The sequence below is a fragment of the Vulpes vulpes genome, chromosome 9 (assembly GCF_048418805.1).
Source record: "Vulpes vulpes isolate BD-2025 chromosome 9, VulVul3, whole genome shotgun sequence".
Taxonomy (NCBI): Eukaryota; Metazoa; Chordata; class Mammalia; order Carnivora; family Canidae; genus Vulpes; species Vulpes vulpes.
In genome coordinates, this window is record NC_132788.1 from 80,091,165 (window position 1) to 80,104,657 (window position 13,493).

Here is a 13,493-nt window from a genome sequence, read left to right on the forward strand (position 1 = left end):
CTGTACAGTTCAGTGCTTCTTCCAAAGGGCAGGCACAACCATTACCATGACTGAATTTTGTCTGCTTTCATTCTGGCTGTTCCTGCAGACTGGCTAGATCAATGTGTGCTTTTATCCACCAAGCATTGGCAGAGCCAGGCAACTTGGCATCCTTAGCTGGACTTGATGAGTTTCCCCTCCATCCATTGTCCTATTCATAAACCTATTGAGTAATACAGATGGGGGTCCACTTAATCCTTCCCCTGCTGGACTCTGAATTCTTGCAATCTGACTTATGGCTGGGAATCTGAAGTTTTAATGCTGTAGATAGGAATTCTGTCCATTTCAGGATTTAACACCAGGGGGAATTGTGTATTTGACACAAGATATGCAGCCTTGAGTTATTGTTTGTAACTCAAAGTAGATTTGGGAAGTAGATTTTAGGTTCCTTATAGAAAGGACCAGATCTGATAACTTTTTATATTTTGATAGCATGATAATATGCCTCTTGCAGGATAGATTCTCACTGACCATTTCATATTCCTCAAGGTAGTTTGATGAAATTTCTGCAAACCTCTCTCTTCTTTAACTTTTAGAAGAAAATCATCTTTCAAAAACAGCATTTTTCCCCATCCAGGCACTGGATTTCATCTAATGAGAATACTAGCTGTCCATTTAATGGAAAATCACTTATAGGCAGGGTATTCTACTAAGTGCTTTATATATATTATGCGTAAACCTCAAAACAACACCAAGGCTAGTGATATGAATACCATTTCGTATATGAATAAATGAGCCTTGGGAAAATTATGCAACTTGGCCAAAGTCACAAGATAATAGTAAGTGGCAGTACTGGGATTTAAAGCCAGACCTAACTCTAAAGTCTTTTCCCCCTGAAGATTCCAGCTGTCTCAGTACAGATGCTACTTCCTCCAGGAAGCTTTCCATAAGGTAATACTTCCCTCTGCAAGGCTGTTTGAGATGTTCTTCCTCTGTGTTTCCATAGCAGTTTATACTCCCTTGTTGGGATACTCTGTTCTGTGATGGGCTGTTTCTCTGCTGCCACCCCACCCCCTGCTTTTGCCTGATGGCTGAATGAGTCCATCTTTCCCAGGAGAACGTCTGTCACTTTTTCTTCTTCCCAGTGCACCATATATAATGTACAGCTACACCCTCAACAATCTAGTGCAGTTGAGAATTCATTATATTTGGAGAGGAAGAATATAGGGAAATGTAATCCATCTCTAAATGTGGAAGGGTGGAGTTGCCTCTCTCCTCTATTACTAAGTGCCTTCTGCTTCCCTCTGTCATGGCATTATTAAACCATTCCATTTTTTAACACTTCACTGTTTTATTAACTGTACTTCTATGAATAATTAATACGTGCAGATGTTCTTATGTTTATTTATCGTGCTTCAGATACCTTGTGTTTCTTGAATCTGAGAATCCATGAGTTTTATAAATTCTAGAAATTTTTCAGCTATTATGCCTCTCCCCAATTTCTCTATTCTCTCCCTGTGGGACTTCTAGTAGACGTATGTTGGATCTTCTCATTCTCTTCTCCATATCTCTTACCCTCTCTTTCATCATTTTCAACTCTTTATCCTTCTGTGCTTCATTTTGTGTTACATCCTAAAATCTCTATTTTTTTCTTCAGTAGTATCTGACCTCCTACTTAACTGATTGATAGGCTTTTTAATTTCAATAAATCAGTGGGGAGAGATAGAAATCACTTCTTGTTTTCTTGTAGGCTTTCATGTTTTTAATCATTGTAGACTTTATTGCGTGTTCTATTTCACAATGTTATTTTATGACCCTAAACTCTTGAGCTCTCATCCTCATATTTGTTAACATGGGTGTCCTGAAATTTATTCTTGGAAGCTCATGTTTTTGCAGGGCTAGTTATATAGCCCAGGTTAGGAAACTGGCTTTCCAGGGCCATCATTTTCAACTGCTTTTGTGAGACATTCCAGGCATATCATGAACAGGATTGATTTTTATATTTATTTTTCAGTCAGGGTTTCTTGGCTCTGACCTTTGTTATTCGTATTCCACTCCCAAGAAAGACACAGGCCTAGGGTTTCTAATTCTTAGCTTAAACTTTTCCATCCTCTTCAGAGCACAGGTAAAGATAGACAAGTTTCACTGGGCTGGTTGATAGTTCTTCTAACCTATTTTGTTCTTTGAGGGTGCAACCCTCACTAAATGTCCCTGGTTTTCTGCAGGGGTCCCATAACAAATTCCTGTTTCTCCTTCTCCCAAGGCCTTGTCTCCCATGCTACTTGGGTTAAAACCCTAGCCCCTTGGGTTTAACCCAAACTTTTCCCCTGCTGCAACTGCCTTTTCCTCTCCCTCATGAGTTCACATGCTTACCATTCTTTTCTTCAGATACCTCTTTATTTCTGCCAGCTGGGTGTTTTCCTCTCTTTATTGTGGGTCAGTTAAGCACTTAAAGATTTTGTTAAATATTTTATCCAGCATACCTAGGTGTTTGAAGGGTGGGAATTTTCAGCCTGTCATCATTTACCATCTTGCCCAGACCTAGGAATTTACTATAAGTTCATGGTAAAATAATCAAATAATACACAGGGACATATTAGTCTCCTTCCCATCTTAGACCTGTGTACTTCTCAATTCACCTAACTAGATGTCATAATCTTTATCCTTCTCTGAGGTATCCTCCTAGAAGCATTTATGTATATTACAGTGTGCATATGTATATACCATACATAAAGATTTATTTATGCTGATGAGAATATATTTTACCTTCTGCACTGCACTTAGCAATATATTTTGGAGTTCATCATACATTAGTCCACTCAGCTCTGCCTCTTTTCTTGTCATGACTGCATTTATTCCATTAAGTGGATGTACTATAATTCATTTAACAATGTCCCCTATTAGATAATTTTTGTTACTTGGATCTTATAAACTATCCAATAAACATTCCAATACATATAAATTTGCTTGTGTATCACTTAACATAGTTTTCTTTGTTGACCTGTTTCTCGTTTCTCTGTTTTTCTCTCTTCTCCCCAACCTAAGATGGTTAATTTTATGTATCAACTTGACTGGGCTAAGGTATACCCAGATGACTGGTAAAACATTATTTTGGGACGTGTCTGTGTGTTTCCAGCAGAGATTAATGTTTGAATCAGCAGACTTCCCTGAGATTGCCCTCACCAATGCAGGTGAGCATCACCCATTACTCTCTCTACTTGAGCTGAGATATCCATATTCCCTTGGCTTCAGACATCACCATTCCTGGCTCTCAGGATTTCAGACTCAGACCAGGTCTTACACCATTGGCTTTCAGTTCTCAGACCTTTACTCCTCGACTGATTTATGCTATTGGTTCTCCAGGTTGCAAACTGTGTATCATGGGACTTCTTGGCTTCTATGACTACAAGAGCCAATTCTGTTAATAAATCTCAAATGGATGTGTATCCTATTGGTTCTGTTTCTCTGGAAAACCCTGGCTGACATATACACCCAGGCCTTGCAGTTAAGGACATTATCAATCATTGGTGATTCCGGCACCTTATGTGGGGCCTGGTGCTGATTCAGCACTTAATTTAGATCTGTTTCATGAATGACGGGGTACTTACCAAAAAGCCAAACCAGTGGTTGGACCAGTCCCAACCTCAGGCAGATGTATTTTGATTTCAGTAATAACAACAGCTATTGACTATTCAGTCCTCTGAAGCTATTTACTGAGCACCTCCTCTACTCTAGACATGAACTAATGCAATCTTGACAACAACTCTGTGAGGCCGGAGACATCATCTTACTTTACAGACCAGAGCACTGAGGCACATGTTATTTACATAACTAGCAAGAAGTAGAGGCCACATTTGGGTACAGTTGTGTCTGAAATCAGTGCCTGGCTTCTTGAATAGTGCCTCTTAATTAACATTTGTATTGTCACAAAGGAGGCAGGACTATCTTTCTCCCTCCTTCCTTCCCTCCCTTCTTGTCTTCCTTGCTTCCTTAAATGTCTACTGAGAGCTCACAGTGTTCCAGGCAGGGAGTGATAGTATGATTATTGGTGAAATAATTTCTGCTCTGATGGAACATGCAGTGGAAAGGCAGAGACAGATTAAGAAAAAAAAAAGTGTGATGAGTGTCTGGAAGGGGAGATAATGGGGAGGCTTGAGAAGTACATAGCTTGGAGGCTCTTTCCAGGCATAGAGGGTCTCCAGCATCCGTGATAAATTGGATGACCCTTGAACCATGAGTGAACTGAGGGAAGATGGACCAGAGGGGTGAAGGAGAAGGGTCTGGCATGTTTCTTGTCTTCTTCCAGGGCTCTCTACAGTGTAATCTTGCTCTTGCAGCCACAGCCAGCTCTCAGGACCTCTGCATGCAAAAGCCAGAGAGCCTGTGTCCTGCTTCTGAAAGGTGGCCGAACCCCCCACCCTCACCCCCACCCCACCACCACCACCACCACCACCACCCATCAGCCCTTTCTAATTTTAAAGCAGTAGCTCCCCTGATTGAAATCTCAATTCGGGAACAGGCCTAGGATTGGCCTGTGGCTCGGGATTTTCACCAATAAGCAGAGTGGGAGGTGGAGAGGCGTCCCTTTAAGCAGCTGGGAGGCAGCCTTGGAGAGCTTGAAGCTTCTCTCCCCGGGACCTGAGCGATTATCCTGGACCCTGAGCTGCGCACGGAGCAGCTGCCACAGCCCCGGGAATGTCACCCCCCTTGCGCGGAGCCCCTGCAGGGCCCCCTCTGGCTCCGGGCAGTTGGCGGCCGACGCCCCGCTGGGCTTCCTAGCCGCGGCCGCACCCCAGGTCCCCAGGTCTGCGGCCCCCTCCCCCTCCCCCCCCAGTCCCCTGCCGGCGGAGGCGCCGCAGCGGCGAGCAATGCGAGGCTGAGCCTGGTAAGTGGCCCTCCCTTGGCCGGGCGCTCGGAGGGGCGCTGGGGCGCCTGTGCGCCTGGTTTGGCACGGCCCTCCCGGGGAAGGGGGCTTGGCGCTGGGGCACTCACCTCTGGCAGTGATGTGCCTTGCCACACAGAGACACCGAGGCCGTCGTGAGCTCTGGGATGGGGGGGACCTAGGGGTCATTTTGCTCTGCCTGCCAGCTCTTGCGCAGCCACTTTATTAACCAATACTAATAACCAATAATGATATCAGGGGGTGGGGGTATCATCGTGACTGTATGCGGACGATGTGTGTGTGTGTGGGGGGGGGACATTTAAACTTCTCCGAACTTGCTGTTTAAACAGTCCTTATTCTCTTACAATTCATTTTCCTCAAATATTTGAAATGTATTTATTGCTCACGACCTACGTATTTATTTGCGTTGCACTATCAAAAAATATTTTCACTGTATTCAGAAATATCGTAAAATAATGAGGGATAGCTCCCCACACTCCTTATTGCTTTCCTTTCTAGAACTTTTTAATATTCTTCGCTTTTCTCCTTTGGTAGATACCCCGTAATTTAGCAATTCCGGATTTATGTCTTCTCTCTGAACTGGGAGTAGAGGTAGGGGAGAGATCTCATCTCTTGGCCGCCTTCTAGTTCACACAGAGGAGTCTATAGGAGGAGGAAAGGTTTTTTTTTTTTTTTTTTTTTTTTTGTGGAGTGGGTCAGTTAATTGGAATCCTACTCTTCCAGCTTTTCAAATGCACCCTCAGCTTCTAGGAGTCAGGGCTTGAGGACTGGAATCATGCATATCTGGAGCGTCTGGGCAGCTGTATCTTAGGGAATTTTAAAACCAAAATAATCTATAGGGTTTGGGGGGGTGGTGGTAAGGTTTATTGAAAGAGACAATTTTAGCTTTCTTCTTCTCTCTCCCTGTCTGTTCACTTGCATATAACCTAAGCAAGAAGTTGGAAGCCTGATGCAAAGGGTCAGGGATTTTTTTTTTTTTTTAAGATGAGGCAGCTGGAAGAAATGCCTTCCAAAATTGGAGCAAAGTCTGATGCATGGATTGCCAAACTCCATTTCTGCCCGTATTAAATTATTTCGACTGTTAGCAGACCTCATTTTGCTGGGCTGGCCTTTATTTTCAGTCGTTGAGGTGGTGTGAATCATTTGTATGCTTTGAGTTCCCTGACTTCTGCAAACAGATGTTTTTATCTGTGCAACTAGTTGAATAATTAGAGAGATGGACATGGGCCTCTACGCACAGAGCGGACAAACACTGCTTGGGGAGGATTTGGGCATTTCCTTTTCAAATCGTCAATTGCCAAATCTTCCCAGCCGTTGGGCAATTCAGATAAAGGTGTCAAGTGAGCTGAGCAGTGAAGAATTTATATGTGCAGCTAATTCTGCTCGTCCTACAATAAAACATCTTCCCATGGGGCCAGAAAGTCGGGGGAAGGGAGGCTTATAAAAATGATCCTGTGTTCTTAGTCACTGACTACCCAGCTCTCCCTGGATTTCTGAGAACCTGCCAGGAGAAACTGTTGACTGAATGGAAGTTTCAAGAAATGCAGAACAGAAATCAGTACAAGCCCTCCTCGAGTGACTTTTATTTCTGTTTGGAGGAAAGGAACACTTTGTTAGAATAACAAATCGTGGCTGCTTTTCAAGAGCAGAAAATGGTTCTCGTTCCGAAGGCAGATTCGTTTTAAGAGTGTGAATCATTTGGTTTAGGTTTTTTCTTTTTTCTTAACCCCCCCCCCCCCCCCCCCCCCCCCCCCCCGCCTTTTGCAGTGAAGGCTTGGAGATGATTAAACGTCCTGTCTGCAGGAAATTACCAGGAGATTTGAGTATTTTCCTGAATCAGCCTCAGATGGTACACAGCTTTGGGTGTAATACAAGAAAGCTCTGTTACCAGGCAATCTTTCTGCAGTGATAACCTCAACTCCCAGTCTTTCAAGCTTCTCCATCAACAAGCCTTTTATTTTTTATTTTTGGGGTTGTGCTTTCATTTAAGAAACTGAAATAACTCTCTCATTCCCTTCATGAGCTTTTTAAGATGGAACTTATTTTTGAGACAGTTTTATCGAGCACACTTCCCCACTGGCCTCCTCCCACTAGCCTCAGCAGGAAAAGCTCTTGGCTGCTTTTCCCCAGATTTCCTATAAGCCGGGATTGGTATCCTTAGGGACACAGATGTCTCAAGGAAGGAGATGTGCCAGGGTTGGAGCTAGTGCTCACCAATTTGGTTAGTGACATTTATGTCTGTGTAGAGCTGTATGCAGAGAAGGCAAAGTCGTTCTGTGTTGAGTTTACCATAAAGTGCTTCGTGCATCAGCAGTGTGGAGAATGGGCAATTAAAAGACTGTAAGAGATAACCAAGGGACACAACGTGCTGCTTTGTCAAGTTGTGATAATAGAGATCTGCAGTTTTTAATAATTTGGAAAACCAAGTCTCAGAGATGCTGTGCTCCCCAGGCCATTTTTCTTAATCTTTCCTTAAAGGCACCCCCATCACATTAAGCACTTCCTAGCCACATCATCAAATAGGAGAGCTTTGGGTGAATATAAGCTCAGTGCACTATTCCAATGTCAATGAGAGGAAGCAGAGGGAGTAATTTTTTTTTTTTTTTTTTTTTTTTTTTAGCTTCTGGAGCACAGAATGGTAATCCTGGTTGAATAAAATGAAACTTTATGAAAATTGTAGCAAGAGTTTAAATGCAATGTTGAAAAAAATGTTTCTCTGCTATTTTTTATTTTCTCAAAATCTAAATGGCAAGGGATTCTTTTTCAGGATACTTAGCATTTGATTACCATGCAGTTGTTTTGGTGACGTTCTTTTTCATATCCTGCTGCTCTGCGTGACAAGCAGGAGAAGATGCGGGTTTTTTTGCAGAGATGGTATCTGGACATTTTCCAGAACAATGGAAGGTGTAGGGGCGGTGGAGGAAACAGACAGACACAGGTACTGTGGGACTCAGTGTCTGGGAAAACTCATGAATGATTTCACTGCAAATTTAGCCTACAGGCCTTTGAGAATTGCTTCATATTTGACTTTTACCAGGCAGCCTGTGTATAGAAATCATGGTACCCATCACAGGGGGCTCTCTTCTCACAAACCATCTTCCAGAAGATGCCAAACCACAGGGAGTGTGTACGTGACATTGCTTATCACATCTTTGAAAATTTGCTTCATGCCATTTTTTCTTAAACCGACCACCCAAACAAAAACTATGACTACTTGATTTGCTGGGAACATTTGCAGAAGGTTACTTTGCATTCACTTGGACTGCTATAATTATGCACTTTAATTTTTTCAGTCATCAGGGTTTTGTTCAGGCTCCTGAGGATGAGCAAATATCTGTTGAGTTGGATTTCAAACAATTCCATTTTTTTTTAAAGATTGATTTATTTATTTTAGAGAGAACGTGGGGGGGGGGGAGCAGAGGAAGAGAGAGAATCTCAGACTTCTTGCTGAACATGGAGCTTTACTCAGAGCTGGATCCTGACCCTGAGATCATGACCTGAGTCGAAATCAAGAGTCAGATGCTTAACTGACTACCTCATCTATGCTCCCCTCAAACAGTTCCATTTTTGAGCAGTTGGCTGTCTAGCCAGGAGTAAAGTTCACATATATGCATACTGCAAGTGATCATAAACAGAATGACAACGATTAACTTACTTTTTGTCAAGCACAGACTAAATGTGTTCTCAACCTTTCTTAGACTTCATTATACATAAGAATATCCTTCTGAGAGTCTGTTTCAGTAAATCTGTGATGTGACCTGGAAATTTGCATTTTAAGAAGCATCTCAGGAGGGACCTTGGATTCTCTTTTGAAACACACTTTGCTTTTTTGTTCATTATCATTCAGAATCCCCGCAATAACCCCAGTAGATGCTATTGTCATCCCTATTTCACAGATAAGGAAGAGTAGGCTTAGAAAGGTTCAGCCACTCCCTGGGGTCACACAGCTACTAAGTGGCCACGCTGGGGACCTGAATCCGTAACTGTCCAACTCCAGTGTCCATGTGCTCAAGCCCATGCCCTGGGTGATTAGGAGGTCTTATCTTTACCACTTGGACCTAGTGACCCTCCTTCACCAACTTTCTCTGCTAAAGGCCCCTTCTCTATGACACTGGCATCTGGGGGATGCTAGTCCCCAGGGACCCCTTTTATGTAGTCTGCCCCAGCAGAATCTAGGAAGGACTGAATAGGGGTGTAGGCATTCAGGTTAATACTTAAGGAGTATCCAGCTAATTTCCCCTGAGTTCTCTAACTGCTGAGCCAAGATAAGTCAAGATCCGATTAATTTATTTATGAGGTGCTTTTCAGTCCTCCAGCTTTTGGAATCTTTAAAGCAGCTCTGTCCCCTTCACTGGGCCCGTTCACAACTCCCAGGGCCACTTCCTGTCTTCTCTGCCTACGCTTCCACAGATTCCTCCTGCATGAACCCTCATGGTTCCCGTGACCAAGGAGGTAGAAGCTCTTTCCTGATGCCCATAACCTGAGCCCACCTGAAGCCCTGCTTTTCTCTCAGTCTTCTATATAAACTGCCCCCAATCTGGGGAGGTTCCCGAAGAAAACAAACACAAAGGGAATATTGTGAAGAAGAGAAGCAGAGATGAGGAGTCTCATTTAGACCTCTCGCCTGATTCCCCCTTGGCCTGACCTGATTTCCCTTGCCTCTGGGCACACGGACTGGTGCTGATTTATCTTGCTTAATTGCTGCAAGATTGTGATATAGGACAAACCACTTAACCTCATGAGCTTTGCCTCCATTATCTGTACAATGGAATGTTCATGTCAACCCTGTCTCCTCTGGGTACAAGTGACATAACGACCGTGGAAGCACTTTGGGCTTTGTTCAAACACATTCTGAAGGTGTGCTTCTGTTGCCTTCAAGCAAGTGATAGTTTTCATTCTGCGTTCCAGGGAGCACCTGTTGGCAAGTTGCTCTTCCAGACAAGAAGGCAAAAAATGGTTCCACGTATATTTGCAAAATGTGACATCCTGCATCTTTTTTTTTTGAGGAATCACAATTTGTGCTAGTATATTAAAGCGCTGAAGGAGAGAAACCTGTTTGGCTCTGCATGTTCCTTGTTAAAGGGGATCCCAGAACCCCTTGGCAGTGTCATCCATGACTGTGCTGCACAACATAGCTGGGGGAGCTGCTGTGCTTCAAACTGGCAGCTACTGCTTACTAGTGATGTGCCTTTAGACAAGTCACCCGTATCTCTGAATCTCTGTTTCCTCCTCTCTGAAATGGGAATAATCATGATACCCACCCCACAGAATTTTAAATAAAGTTGTGTACTTTAGGAGACTGCCTTCCACCTGTCAGAAACATTCCTCTGAGCCCTCTGGGAATGTCATTCCTTCTTTCTGGTTTGCTCGCTTGCTCTAAGCTTGTGAGAGCTTAGACACAAATGTGTCCCATTTGTCCTATTTTCCTTTCTTTATTCTCCTCCACTAGTTCTTTATAAGTTGAACTATTCTAGTCCCCTCTCTCTCTCTGTTCTTCTGTTGCTCATTTTTTGTTTGCTTGCTGACATCCATCTCTGGCTGCATGTTGTCACATGCTGATGACTCCCAGATTGACGTATTCAACCTGGACCCCTCTCCTGAGCTCCAGACTTGCATACACACATCTCTTCTTAGTGTCTTTATTAGATATTAAACAGGCTTCTCACTTCGTGTGTCAAAGTACAACCCTAAATTTATTCCTCTGCCCGAGTCTTTACCCGGTCAGCAAATGGACACCCCCCACTCCTACCTCCCTGCCACCCAGTTGCTGAGCTACAAATTTTTGGCATCTTTCTCTTTTCCACACACTCCCTTGTCTGGTCCGGTGGGAATAAGTCCTTGCAGCTCTACCTCAAAAATATACTCCAAATGGGACATGGGGAAGGAAGAGGGAGGACTGCTTAGAGAGGGGCTTCAGGTAACTTCCTGGTGTTCTGCAGGTGCTTATATCTTGGTTAGTGTGTGTGAGTTTCACGGGTCTAGGCAGTTGTCAAAATGGATCAGACTCTCCATGTAAAATACACGTTTTGCTGTATGTAAATTATACCTCAATAAAAAATATGATCGAAAAGATATATATCCCAAATGGCACCACTGCTTCCTGTCTCCGCAGGCACGACTTTAGAATGCCACCATCCTGCCTCACTTTGATTTTCAGCCACCTTCCCAAATACCTAGTGTTTCTAAAGCTTAAATCTGATTCTCCCACTCCCTTAACAGCACCTTCTGATAGCTTCCTATTCCTGTAAGGACAAACTCTACACATATTTCCATGAGCTACGAGACCACCCACTCCTACTCTGACAACACCAGCACAAACCTTTCTATGTAAGGAGATCTTCCTCCCCAACCTCTGGTACCTGTACTCCAGTCATACCAACCCTTTAACACCCAAGCTCCTGCCTGCCTCTGGGCCTTTGTACCTGCTATTCCCTTTGCTCAGAATGTTCTAGGACTTTGTCAGGCTGGCAGCTTCTCATCACTGACCTTCTTAGCTTAAATGTCATTCTACCAGGAGGACTCCCTACCTGGCTTTGCCTCCCCCACCCCCAACATATATACACTACATTTTTCTTTGCCACATCACTTTATTAATTTTTGTTCAAAGCACTTCTCAAGATAGAAGTGCTTGTTTTTCGAGTTAATGACTGTCTGCCTCTCCCTCCTGAAGTGCAAGGAGCATGTCATTCAGTTCCCATCTTCCATGCATAGAACTACCACCCAGCAGGGACCCACTAAGTTGAATGCCCGTCACCTACCTCAGTGTTTGATGCAGCAACTGCAAGAAAATTGTTGCTTAATAAACAGTTTTAAAGTTCTGTTTTATTGCTCTTCTTTCTCTTTTTCTCATCTCCCTCTTCCTTGGGGATGGGAAGACTAATGTGCTTTGTGACCCCACTAAATCCACATTTTTAATGTTTCTGACCCTCTGTTTGTTTTGTTTTGTTTAATTATAAAACAAGGTCAGTGATAGCTGCCCCTTGTAGGGGTCTATAAACTCTTTGGAGGAAGGTGTTATCACAGTAGGGGTGAGGCATTAGTGGTTTATCACCTTTTTAAAATTGTCCCCACAGCTAATGGTTTTCTTTGAAGACCCTGAGCCTCTGAGCTCTCCTGCTGAGGAAATCTTACCAGATCAGCTGCTGCTCTGGGAACATTACTTGAGATGCAAAGATTTTTAAGATTCACTGAAACTCCCACACATGGCCTTGGAACTCAGAGAGCAGTAAACATGTACATATTTTAACCTGTTGGAGAAAATGTTACCCACAGAACAAAGGTGAACTGGATGTATAGTGCCCCAGACTTCCTCCCCTCCCTATTCATAAAGGCTCTCACCCAACATCATTACTAGGATTCCCATTTAAAAATCAGAGCAAAGGATTGTATATTCTAGAAATGGGTAAAAGTCATCTAGTATTGGTGAGGAAGAGACTGTCCTTCCCTGGGTAGGAAGAGAATGATACTGACATATCTGAAAACCTACAGGCCAGGGTTTATTTAGACTGTTCATCCAGTCACTAGAACAGGAAAAATGCAGAGGGTTTATTTGCTTGGAGCTCTGGTTGGAAGCATTAAAGGGCCCTTTCAGAGCTCAGGGGGCAGTGCTGTGATTGATGAGCAGTGTCTGCTGTGGGCAAGGATCATCTTTGGTCTTGTCCATAAAGAATGAGATTGTTAGATTGGGAAGGGCCCAAGGAGATTGCCCAGTCCAACTCTTGACCTGGTAACTACTAAGCCGTGTTTGGGGGGCTTTAGAAAAATAATCATGAGCTTGGCAAAGTAATAACCCTTAACTTTTTAGGCCTTTGTTTCCCTCATGAGTCACATCAGTTCATTCAGCATGGCGCACTACAGCATTTCCTGGGGATGTTTGGGATCCCAGTTAAGTTTGGGAAATTCTGCATTACTATATTCCTTCTGAAACACACATAAGGCAGAGTAAACATAGAAGTTCAACTATAAAGAAACCGATCTAACAACGTTTCCCAAATCTGTGTGATCCCAGGATACTTTTCAGGGACACCTGTTGCCATCTTGTTGAACACCCTCTTTGGATGATGCCATATGATGTTTAGGAAGTGGCGAGTGTATTAGTTTCCAAGGGCTGTGTATTCCAAGTGTCATCAAGTTGGAACTGTTAAGCAACAGAAATGTATTCTTTCACAGTTTTGGAGGCCAGAGGCTTAAAAATGAAGGTGACACCAGGGCCACACTCCCTTCAGAAGCTCCCTCCTTGCCAGTTCACTGGAACTGGTGCCTGCTGGCAATCCTTGGTGTTTCTTGGTTCGTAGGTGTATCATTTCCAGTATCTGCCTCATCTTCACATGGCCTTCTTTCTCTCTGTGTGTTTCTTAAATCTCCCTTGGCCTTCTCTTATAAGTTCATTTACAATGACTTTTAGGCTCACCCAGATAATCCAGAATAATCTCATTTCAAAATCCATAATTTTAATTTTATCTGCAGAGACCCTTTTCTATGTAAGAGAACATTCACAGATTCCAGGATTTAGGACATGGACACATCTTTAGAGGATCATTTTTCAGCCTCACACAAGGACATTGACTCAAGAATCAGGAGACCTGGTCCTTGTTTTGCCAAGAGCTCCACC

At 43.4% G+C, this 13,493-nt stretch overlaps 1 protein-coding gene across 2 annotated transcripts in view; it reads left to right on the forward strand.

Annotated features, from left to right (window-relative positions):
- Positions 1 to 13,493, forward strand: part of PRICKLE2 (prickle planar cell polarity protein 2) — a 320,030-nt gene that overhangs the window by 157,943 nt on the left and 148,594 nt on the right. Inside the window, exon 1 of one of the 2 annotated variants that reach the window (XM_025985227.2) lies at positions 4,486 to 4,864. The exons of the other annotated variant lie outside the window; for it this stretch is intronic. The gene's annotated coding sequence lies outside the window, so the exon portion shown is untranslated. Of the gene's footprint in view, positions 1 to 4,485; positions 4,865 to 13,493 lie in introns of those variants that run through there. 2 annotated transcript variants of the gene reach the window in all.